Genomic DNA, 12,427 nt, shown 5'->3' with positions numbered 1-12,427 from the left:
CTGCATAGGTTTCCCTTATTATCTTGGGTATTACTGTGTTATTTATTGCTGGTGTTGTTGTTTGAGTCGCCCTGTATCTGATTGACATTTTTTGCTTACAAATATTGATTCACATTTTTTTTGAGAATCATAATAGGCATTAGATAATAAAGAGGCTAGATAAAATGTATTTCCTTTGGAGTGCGAGGTGGCTCAGTTGGTTAAGTGTCCCACTTATGGTACTGACTCTCATCATGATCCCAGGAACCTGAAATCTAGCCCTGTTCTCAGCTACCTGTTCAGCCTGATAACCTGTTCAGCTATCTGCTAAAATTTCTCTCTCCTCTCGCTCTGCCCTCCCCCACACACTCTCTCTTGCTCTAATAATAAAGTCTTTAAAAATATTTTATTATATATTTATCATATGTGTTTATTTTTTTAAGATTTTATTCACTTATTCATGAGAGACAGAGAGACAGGGATGCAGAGACATAGGAAGAGACAGAAGCAGACTCCATGCAGGGAGCCTGATGTGGGACTGGATCCCAGGACTTCAGGATCTCACCTGGAGCCAAAGGTAGACCCTTTACTGCTGAGCCACCCAGGCATCATTTAACATATGTGTTTAATGCTTATATATTTTTGAAATATAATATCAAATATATAATATGAATATATATATTACAAATTAGACGCAAATATGAATATTTTTTCAAAGTGAAAATCAGTTATATGGATGACAGTATAGCATAATCCAGGTTAGCTCCCTGAAGAAGAGCTTGACCATAAAGCAACAGGAAGACTGGGGTGATGACCATCCTGTGTAAATAATGGGAGCAAGTGAACACAAATGACCTCTCTCTGCATGTTTTCCCTCATCACTGAAAAGAAATCCTTTTGATGAGGGAGGAGGTAAAGGGAAGAATCAGGACAGGGCAGAGAAGCCCCAGAACTCTGCTCCCTGAGGACTCACTGTTGGCATTGTCATCCTCCCCTCCTCAAGGATCTCTTACCCTAGACCCAGGTAGCAATACTGGTGATTCTCTTTTTTTTTAATTTTATTATTATTTTTTTATTATAAATTTATTTTGTATTGGTGTTCCATTTGCCAACATACAGAATAACACCCAGTGCTCATCCCGTCAAGTGCCCACCTCAGTACCCGCCACACAGTCACCCCCAACCCCCGCCCACCTCCGCTTCCACCACCCCAAGTTCCTTTCCCAGAGTTAGGAGTCTTTCATGTTCTGTCTCCCTTTCTGATATCTCCCAATCATTTATTCTCCTTTCCCCTTTATTCCCTTTCATTATTTTTTATATTCCCCAAATGAATGAGGCCATATAATGTTTGTCCTTCGATTGACTTATTTCACTCAGCATAATACCCTCCTGTTCCATCCACGTAGATGCAAATGGTGGGTATTTGTCGTTTCTTTTTTTTAAATAATAAATTTATTTTTATTGGTGTTCAATTTGCCAAAATACAGAATAACACCCAGTGCTCATCCCGTCAAGTGCCCCCCTCAGTGCCCGCCACCCATTCACCACTACCCCCTGCCCTCCTCCCCTTCCATCACTCCTAGTTCATTTCCCAGAGTTAGGAGTCTTTTGGTTCTGTCTCCTTTTCTGATATCTCCTAACCATTTCTTCTCCCTTCCCTTCTATTCCCTTTCACTATTATTTATATTCCCCAAATGAATGAGAATATACATTGTTTGTCCTTCTCCGATCGACTCATTTCACTCAGCATATTATCCTCCTGTTCCATCCACGTCAAAGCAAATGGTGGGTATTTGTCGTTTCTAATGGCTGAGGAATATTCCATTGTATACATAAACCACATCTTTATCCGTTCATCTTTACATGGACACTGAGGCTCCTTCCACAGTTTGGCTATTGTGGACATTGCTGCTATAAACATCGGGGTGCAGGTGTCCCGGTGTTTCACTGCACCTGTATCTTTGGGGTAAATTCCCAGCAGGGCAATTGCTGGGTCGTAGGGAAGATCTACTTTTAACTCTTTGAGGAACCTTCACACAGTTTTCCAGAGTGGCTGCACCAGTTCACATTCCCACCAAAGGTGCAGGAGGGCTCCCCTTTCTCCACATCCTCTCCAACATTTTTGGTTTCCTGCTTTGTTAATTTTCCCCATTCTCACTGGTGTGAGGTGGTATCTCATTGTGGTTGATTCTCTCTCTCTCTCTTTTTTTCAACAGAGATATGGTTTTTTTTTGCCCAGATATGGGATATCTCCCCCTTCCTGAACATCAGCTCTGAAAAGGACTTCATGGGGATTGAGGATGAAATGTGTCTGGAGAAAGTGAGTCAGAACTGAGAAATCATGAGACTCCAGTGACTCCTGTGCAGCACAATCACACTTCACTGAGGACACTGCCTTCCCAGTTTGCAAGAATTTGTGTATTTTCTTAGATGTCTGGCCCAGAGGTCTTTGCTCACAGGACAAATGTGACAGCTCCCCCTATTGCGCTAACATCCTTAGCCCACCATCCCCTCTGACACCATCCAACACTCCTAGGATGGTGTCCAGACTGTGCAATTGGATCATTTTAATGTCACTGCCCAGGACAGGAGAATGAGGAGGTGCCCCCTCTCGCCTTTGGCCCTGACACTTATTTTCAAATCACTACTGACCTCAGTTATTAAATACATGATGTATTGCGTGGTGCTCATATTACTGGATATTTCAGAATTATCTGACATTGAGTTGCTTCTTCCAGGTGCATGAGGTCCTTATCAGTCTATCATCATTTTGAAACAAGTAAATGTCATAAAGTTCTCAGAGTGCTAAGGTGGTTCACACCTTGTAATATTTCTATGTGACTTCTTTCATTTGAGCATTGTTTTTTTTTTGTTGTTGTTGTTGCTGTTGTTGCCTATATATTTTCCTGTCAGGGTGCATCTCTCAGTGCTAAGACTTTTCAGCTTATATTTGCTATGACAATATAATGCCATTAGGGGAAATGTGTCTTCCACTCCTACTGACTTGTCTGAGTTCAAATTTTCCCTTGAGTGTTAGCCAGAAATTCTAATTTGTTTGTCCCTCTGATATACTTAGTATTTTTTAGGCTCATTCTATTACTTACTCAGCATGATGATTCCTATCTAGAGAACATTACTAACGATGGACCTCTCCTCACTTCTGAGGGGTTCTTCAACTTCCCCTGCACTCAAACCCTCTTGGACCTGCACTCTACATACAGTGGACCCTAATCTAGATGTTTTGTTCAGACTTCCATGGATTTCACTGGAGTTGTGTTTCTAAGATCTGAGTCCAATGAACAGTTATTGTCCAACATCTTGACTAACAGGGAACAGGAGGGGATGAGCAGAGGCCATTGAGGGATTAAACCGGGGACAGTACACAAATGGCAGGATGGCACCGAGTGTGTAGATGTATTTGGATGACGGTGGTTGTCGCTTCACTATATTAAGTCATCTAATTCATTGCCACCGTGTCCTCTCACTTACTTAAATCTGTTTATATTTTGGTAATCTTTTGTAGTTTTCAGTTCACAAGTTTTTTTTTCCTACTGGTTATATTCCCTCCTAAATGTTTTATTCTTTTTGATGCTATCCTAAATAGAATTGCTTATTAGTATCTTTTTTGGGCTTCTTCATTGTTGATATAGACAAAACTACCTGATTGTTATAGGGCATTACCACTTGAACTCCTGTAGGAGATACTAGATAAATCCCATTGAGGGTTGATGATAGAGTTTGTTCCCTATTTTGGAAGAGTAGGAACAAGAAATGAAACAAGAAAGAATAAGGAGAAAGCTCTGCATCCATGACCTTAAAATAAGCAATCTCACATGATTGACTGTATGCACAGGAGAAAGTAGATGACTAAATAGAATGGGTGTTGCTTCCACCTCTTATGGGGAAAATAGAAAACCCTAAAGCTTTTCTTCTTTTCCAGTTTGAGGAATACCTGATTTATGTTTTCTAGAACCTATGTAATCATTTGTGAAGCATGTATTTCACAAGGACCAAGAATTCTCTGATTGATGCAGATGAAGGAATAATAGGTCCGGTGAGGAAGGAGCTTCCCTCTTTGTTCCTGACCCAGTGATTTTGGCAGGAAGGAGAAGAGAGATATGCTTCTAGCTCTTTGCTTCCTCAGAATGTGGCTCCTGGGAGAGGACACCCTCCTCCTTACAAGCAGCCTTTCTCTGCTGGTTCCCCAGCTCCCACTCCCACCTCCAGGCTCTAACATCTCCCCCATCTCCTCACTGGACCATGATTCCCTTTTTCTGAGAACAATGATATCCAGGGAATACCCCTCAATATTTAACACACACCTAGGACTGTTGGATTATTTGAAGGTGGAGAAAAAAAGCATATTTCACTCCAATGAAGCATCTTTTTTTTTCTATTTATGCTGGAATCGTGCAGTTAGTAACCTATAAGTTTCTGGTTATAAATTATTTCCCAGACAATTATACCTTATTTCATTGATTCCTATGTTCCTCTGCTGAAACTTTTCAGATTCAAATTAAGAAGTTATAGAAATTCTTCAGTATTGAGTCTCTAGACTAAGAGCCAGATATTCATAAAGTACATAATTTTCAAATACGTGGTAATATCTGAATTGTATATAAATATCTAAAACACATCGATATAGATGGGATTTGATATTTGAATAACAAAGGTCAGATTGTGAAAATAAGGGTAATTCATGTTGAGGAGGACAGAGACCAACTGAGTCCTTAGGGGAGGAGGTTGTCAAAAACCAGCAGTCCTCCCTTGAGATGTGTGGGTCTGCCCCACCTCTGAACTATCCATGTGAGGGAGGGTCTGAATGAGGATTCTGGGGAAGATATATGGACCTTCAACAAAATTAAGGTTCATTTGAGAAGATGCATCTTCTTCATATGAGGTAGTGGCCCATCCCCATATATCTACTCCACATGTTTGCCCGTCTCTACTTCTGGTCTTAGACAAAGGCAAGTATAAGAAGGAGAAGTTGGAGACAGAATTATGAAACTCTGTCTTAGAAAATTGTGGTTCAGGAATAGGATCACTCTGGGCCTGTTAATATATGAGAGACACGTTCTTAATGGAATCCCAGGTGAAGGTGAGATTTCCACCCTGTCCTCTGAGAATGGAGGTGATTAGTGTTTGGGGAACCAAGTCAATACCAGAGGGATAGGAGGTCAAAAGTATGAAGATGCCCAGGAGAGGAAAGAAGGTTAAGCAAAAAGTGCAGATGAGAGAGGACCATCTAAGGCAAAAAGAATGGACTTCCTCTGCCTGGACTCTTGCAGGTTCCCCAGCACAGAGTCCCTGCCCCTCCACAGGAGAGCTGTCTGAGGAACCTGCAGAATGTTCTGGAGTGAATGGCTGAGGGCATGAGGAAGCTGGATGGATATAGGGAACCTGAGAGAAGATTGATCCTTTCACAGCTCAGGCTCCTGTCAGGTCAGAGAAGCCCCTGTGAACTGAACAACTTGTCATCTGCCACTCACCTTAGTCTTCCAATTTGAGGGAGCTCCTCCTCATTCCTCTCTGGACACCACCCAGTTATTCTTCCCATCACAAGCGTCCTATCCTCAGTTGCCCTCTCTGACAATTGGTCACCTGAACAAAGACCTTAATCATGCTGACTATGTAGTTCTTGGTGCTCATGTGTGCAGAGTAGAAATAGGTGGGAGTTCTGGTATCCCACATGGTTGGGGCAGGGGGTCACATGGTGGCTACCACGTCCTGTACGTGAGAGCAGGGTCTTCTCTCTGAGATAGACTGGGTAGCAGGTGGTGTTCTCAAGTGCATTTCAGGTTGCAATTGGGCATTGAACGACGAAGGAAATATGACTGCACAGTCTCTTGGGCACCACCATGATATCTGGGGACAGTCTTGTTCCTTCTTTCCTTTTGCTCTTGGGAATGGAGTCACTCATGACATATGGGGTCTTTTTCCTCATGACTGTTCTGTACATCAGAATGTATGGAATGGTTATAAATTATTTCCCATATAATTATACCTAGGAGAAATGGACGCATTCCTGGAAAGCCACAAACTACAAAACTGGAACAGGAAGAAATAGAAAACCTGAACAGGCCAATAACCAGGGAGGAAATTGAAGCAGTCATCAAAAACCTCCCAAGACACAAGAGTCCAGGGCCAGATGGCTTCCCAGGAGAATTTTATCAAACGTTTAAAGAAGAAATCATACCTATTCTCCTAAAGCTGTTTGGAAAGATAGAAAGAGATGGAGTACTTCCAAATTCGTTCTATGAGGCCAGCATCACCTTAATTCCAAAACCAGACAAAGACCCCACCAAAAAGGAGAATTAGAGACCAATATCCCTGATGAACACAGATGCAAAAATTCTCAACAAGATACTAGCCAATAGGATCCAGCAATACATTAAGAAGATTATTCCCCGTGGCCAAGTGGGATTTATCCCCGAGATGCAAGGCTGATTCAATACTCGTAAAACAATCAACAGGATATATCACATCAAAAAGAGAAAAACAAAACCCTATGATCCTGTCAATTGGTGCAGAAAAAGCATTTGACAAAATACAGCATCCATTCCTGATCAAAACTCTTCAAAGAGTAGGGATAGAGGGAACATTCCTCAGGATCTTAAAAGCCATCTATGAAAAGACCACAGCAAATATCATTCTCAATGGGGAAACACGAGAGCCTTTCCCCTAAGATCAAGAACATGACAGGGATGTCCACTCCGTACACCATTGTTAATCAAAATAGTACTAAAGGGGGGGAGGAGCAAGATGGCAGAAGAGTAGGGTCTCCAAATCACCTGTCTCCACCAAACTACCTAGAAAACCTTCAAATTATCCTGAAAATCTATGAATTCGGCCTGAGATTTAAAGAGAGAACACCTGGAATGCAACAGTGAGAAGAGTTCGCGCTTCTATCAAGGTAGGAAGACTGGGAAAAAGAAATAAAGAACGAAGGCCTCCAAGGGGGAGGGGCCCCGCGGGGAGCCGGGCTGAGGCCGGGCGAGTGTCCCCAGGACAGGAGAGCCCCGTCCCGGAGGAGCAGGAGCTGCACCGACCTCCCCGGGGGAAAGGGGCTCGTGGGGAGTTGGAGCAGGACCCAGGAGGGCGGGGATGCCCTCAGGCTCCCCGGGACAGTAACAGCAACTGCGCGCCCAGGAGAGTGCGCCGAGCTCCCTAAGGGCTGCAGCACGCACGGAGGGACCCGGAGCAGCTGAAGGGGCTCGGGCGGCGGCTCCGCGGAGGGGGCTGCGCGGCCCCGGGAGCAGCTCGGAGGGGCTCGGGCAGAGGAAGAGGCTCCGTGCGGAGGGGGCTGCGCGGTTCCAGGAGCAGCTCGGAGGGGCTCGGGCGGCAGCTCCGCGGAGGGGGCTGCGCGGCCCGGGAGCGCGAATCCACCAGCGCAGGCCCCGGAGCACAGGGCGCCCGGACACAGCCCAGGATCCGGCCTCCCCCTGGGACAGGCAGAGGCCGGGAGGGCCCAGGACAGCGAGGACGCTCCTGCCCCAGCTGAGCAGATCAGCGGCCCCGCCCCGGAGCCTCCAGGCCCTGCAGACGGAGTTCCTGCCAGAGCTGAATCCAGGTTTCCAGAGCTGCCCCGCCACTGGGGCTGTTCCTCCTGCGGCCTCACGGGGTAAACAACCCCCACCGAGCCCTGCACCAGGCAGGGGCACAGCAGCTCCCCCAACTGCTAACACCTGAAAATCAGCACAACAGGCCCCTCCCCCAGAACACCAGCTAGACTGACTGACAACTTCCAGGAGAAGCCAAGGGACTTAAAGAACACAGAATCAGAAGATACTCCCCGGTGGTTCTTTTTTTGTTTGTTTGTTTTTGTTTTTGTTTTTGTTTTGTTTTGCTTTTTGATTTGTTTCCTTCCCCCACCCCCTTTTTTTCTCCTTTCTTTTTCTTTCTCTTTTTCTTCTTCTTTTTTTTTTCTTTTTCCTCCCTTTTTTTTCTCTTTCTCTCCTCTCTTTTTCTCTTTTTCCCAATACAACTTGCTTTTGGCCACTCTGCACTGAGCAAAATGACTAGAAGGAAAACCTCACCTCAAAAGAAAGAATCAGAAACAGTCCTCTCTCCCACAGAGTTACAAAATCTGGATTACAATTCAATGTCAGAAAGCCAATTCAGAAGCACTATTATACAGCTACTGGTGGCTCTAGAAAAAAGTATAAAGGACTCAAGAGACTTCATGACTGCAGAATTTAGAGCTAATCAGGCAGAAATTAAAAATCAATTGAATGAGATGCAATCCAAACTAGAAGTCCTAACGACGAGGGTTAACGAGATGGAAGAACGAGTGAGTGACCTAGAAGACAAGTTGATAGCAAAGAGGGAAACTGAGCAAAAAAGAGACAAACAATTAAAAGACCATGAAGATAGATTAAGGGAAATAAACGACAGCCTGAGAAAGAAAAACCTACGTTTAATTGGGGTTCCCGAGGGCGCCGAAAGGGACAGAGGGCCAGAATATGTATTTGAACAAATTCTAGCTGAAAACTTTCCTAATCTGGGAAGGGAAACAGGCATTCAGATCCAGGAAATAGAGAGATCCCCCCTTAAAATCAATAAAAACCGTTCAACACCTCGACATTTAATTGTGAAGCTTGCAAATTCCAAAGATAAAGAGAAGACCCTTAAAGCAGCAAGAGACAAGAAATCCCTGACTTTTATGGGAGGAGTATTAGGGTAACAGCAGACCTCTCCACAGAGACCTGGCAGGCCAGAAAGGGCTGGCAGGATATATTCAGGGTCCTAAATGAGAAGAACATGCAACCAAGAATACTTTATCCAGCAAGGCTCTCATTCAAAATGGAAGGAGAGATAAAGATCTTCCAAGACAGGCAGCAACTAAAAGAATATGTGACCTCCAAACCAGCTCTGCCAGAAATTTTAAGGGGGCCTCTTAAAATTCCCCTTTAAGAAGAAGTTCAGTGGAACAGTCCACAAAAACAAAGACTGAATAGATATCATGATGACACTAAACTCATATCTCTCAATAGTAACTCTGAATGTGAACGGGCTTAATGACCCCATCAAAAGGCGCAGGGTTTCAGACTGGATAAAAAAGCAGGACCCATCTATTTGCTGTCTACAAGAGACTCATTTTAGACAGAAGGACACCTACAGCCTGAAAATAAAAGGTTGGAGAACCATTTACCATTCGAATGGTCCTCAAAAGAAAGCAGGGGTAGCCATCCTTATATCAGATAAACTAAAATTTACCCCAAAGACTGTAGTGAGAGATGAAGAGGGACACTATATCATACTTAAAGGATCTATTCAACAAGAGGACTTAACAATCCTCAATATATATGCTCCGAATGTGGGAGCTGCCAAATATATAAATCAATTATTAACCAAAGTGAAGAAATACTTAGATAATAATACACTTATACTTGGTGACTTCAATCTAGCTCTTTCTATACTCGATAGGTCTTCTAAGCAAAACATCTCCAAAGAAACGAGAGCTTTAAATGATACACTGGACCAGATGGATTTCACAGATATCTACAGAACTTTACATCCAAACTCAACTGAATACACATTCTTCTCAAGCGCACATGGAACTTTCTCCAGAATAGACCACATATTGGGTCACAAATCGGGTCTGAACCGATACCAAAAGATTGGGATTGTCCCCTGCATATTCTCAGACCATAATGCCTTGAAATTAGAACTAAATCACAACAAGAAGTTTGGAAGGACCTCAAACACATGGAGGTTAAGGACCATCCTGCTAAAAGATGAAAGGGTCAACCAGGAAATTAAGGAAGAATTAAAAAGATTCATGGAAACTAATGAGAATGAAGATACTACCGTTCAAAATCTTTGGGATGCAGCAAAAGCAGTCCTAAGGGGGAAATACATCGCAATACAAGCATCCATTCAAAAACTGGAAAGAACTCAAATACAAAAGCTACCCTTACACATAAAGGAGCTAGAGAAAAAACAGCAAATAGATCCTACACCCAAGAGAAGAAGGGAGTTAATAAAGATTCGAGCAGAACTCAACGAAATCGAGACCAGAAGAACTGTGGAACAGAAAACAGAACCAGGAGTTGGTTCTTTGAAAGAATTAATAAGATAGATAAACCATTAGCCAGCCTTATTAAAAATAAGAGAGAGAAGACTCAAATTAATAAAATCATGAATGAGAAAGGAGAGATCACTACCAACACCAAGGAAATACAAACGATTTTAAAAACATATTATGAACAGCTATACGCCAATAAATTAGGCAATCTAGAAGAAATGGACGCATTCCTGGAAAGCCACAAACTACCAAAACTGGAACAGGAAGAAATAGAAAACCTGAACAGGCCAATAACCAGGGAGGAAATTGAAGCAGTCATCAAAAACCTCCCAAGACACAAGAGTCCAGGGCCAGATGGCTTCCCAGGAGAATTTTATCAAACGTTTAAAGAAGAAATCATACCTATTCTCCTAAAGCTGTTTGGAAAGATGGAAAGAGATGGAGTACTTCCAAATTCGTTCTATGAAGCCAGCATCACCTTAATTCCAAAGCCAGACAAAGACCCCGCCAAAAAGGAGAATTACAGACCAATATCCCTGATGAACATGGATGCAAAAATTCTCAACAAGATACTGGCCAATAGGATCCAACAGTACATTAAGAAAATTATTCACCATGACCAAGTAGGATTTATCCCTGGGACACAAGGCTGGTTCAACACCCGTAAAACAATCAATGTGATTCATCATATCAGCAAGAGAAAAACCAAGAACCATATGATCCTCTCATTGGATGCAGAGAAAGCATTTGACAAAATACAGCATCCATTCCTGATCAAAACTCTTCAGAGTGTAGGGATAGAGGGAACATTCCTCGACATCTTAAAAGCCATCTATGAAAAGCCCACAGCAAATATCATTCTCAATGGGGAAGCACTGGGAGCCTTTCCCCTAAGATCAGGAACAAGACAGGGATGTCCACTCTCACCACTGCTATTCAACATAGTACTGGAAGTCCTAGCCTCAGCAATCAGACAACAAAAAGACATTAAAGGCATTCAAATTGGCAAAGAAGAAGTCAAACTCTCCCTCTTCGCCGATGACATGATACTCTACCTAGAAAACCCAAAAGTCTCCACCCCAAGATTGCTAGAACTCATACAGCAATTCGGTAGCGTGGCAGGATACAAAATCAATGCCCAGAAGTCAGTGGCATTTCTATACACTAACAATGAGACTGAAGAAAGAGAAATTAAGGAGTCAATCCCATTTACAATTGCACCCAAAAGCATAAGATACCTAGGAATAAACCTCACCAAAGATGTAAAGGATCTATACCATCAAAACTATAGAACACTTCTGAAAGAAATTGAGGAAGACACAAAGAGATGGAAAAATATTCCATGCTCATGGATTGGCAGAATTAATATTGTGAAAATGTCAATGTTACCCAGGGCAATATACACGTTTAATGCAATCCCTATCAAAATACCATGGAGTTTCTTCAGAGAGTTAGAACAAATTATTTTAAGATTTGTGTGGAATCAGAAAAGACCCCGAATAGCCAGGGGAATTTTAAAAAAGAAAACCATATCTGGGGGCATCACAATGCCAGATTTCAGGTTGTACTACAAAGCTGTGGTCATCAAGACAGTGTGGTACTGGCACAAAAACAGACACATAGATCAGTGGAACAGAATAGAGAATCCAGAAGTGGACCCTGAACTTTATGGGCAACTAATATTCGATAAAGGAGGAAAGACTATCCATTGGAAGAAAGACAGTCTCTTCAATAAACGGTGCTGGGAAAATTGGACATCCACATGCAGAAGAATGAAACTAGACCACTCTCTTTCACCATACACAAAGATAAACTCAAAATGGATGAAAGATCTAAATGTGAGACAAGATTCCATCAAAATCCTAGAGAAGAACACAGGCAACACCCTTTTTGAACTCGGCCATAGTAACTTCTTGCAAGATACATCCACGAAGGCAAAAGAAACAAAAGCAAAAATGAACTATTGGGACTTCATCAAGATAAGAAGCTTTTGCACAGCAAATGATATAGTCAACAAAACTAAAAGACAACCTACAGAATGGGAGAAGATATTTGCAAATGACATATCAGATAAAGGGCTAGTTTCCAAGATCTATAAAGAACTTATTAAACTCAACACCAAAGAAACAAACAATCCAATCATGAAATGGGCAAAAGACATGAACAGAAATCTCACAGAGGAAGACATAGACATGGCCAACATGCATATGAGAAAATGCTCTGCATCACTTGCCATCAGGGAAATACAAATCAAAACCACAATGAGATACCACCTCACACCAGTGAGAATGGGTAAAATTAACAAGGCAGGAAACAACAAATGTTGGAGAGGATGCGGAGAAAAGGGAACCCTCTTACACTGTTGGTGGGAATGTGAACTGGTGCAGCCACTTTGGAAAACTGTGTGGAGGTTCCTCAAAC

The sequence above is a fragment of the Canis aureus genome, chromosome 27, assembly GCF_053574225.1.
Source record: "Canis aureus isolate CA01 chromosome 27, VMU_Caureus_v.1.0, whole genome shotgun sequence".
Lineage (NCBI taxonomy): Eukaryota > Metazoa > Chordata > Mammalia > Carnivora > Canidae > Canis > Canis aureus.
This window is presented reverse-complemented; position numbering follows the sequence as displayed.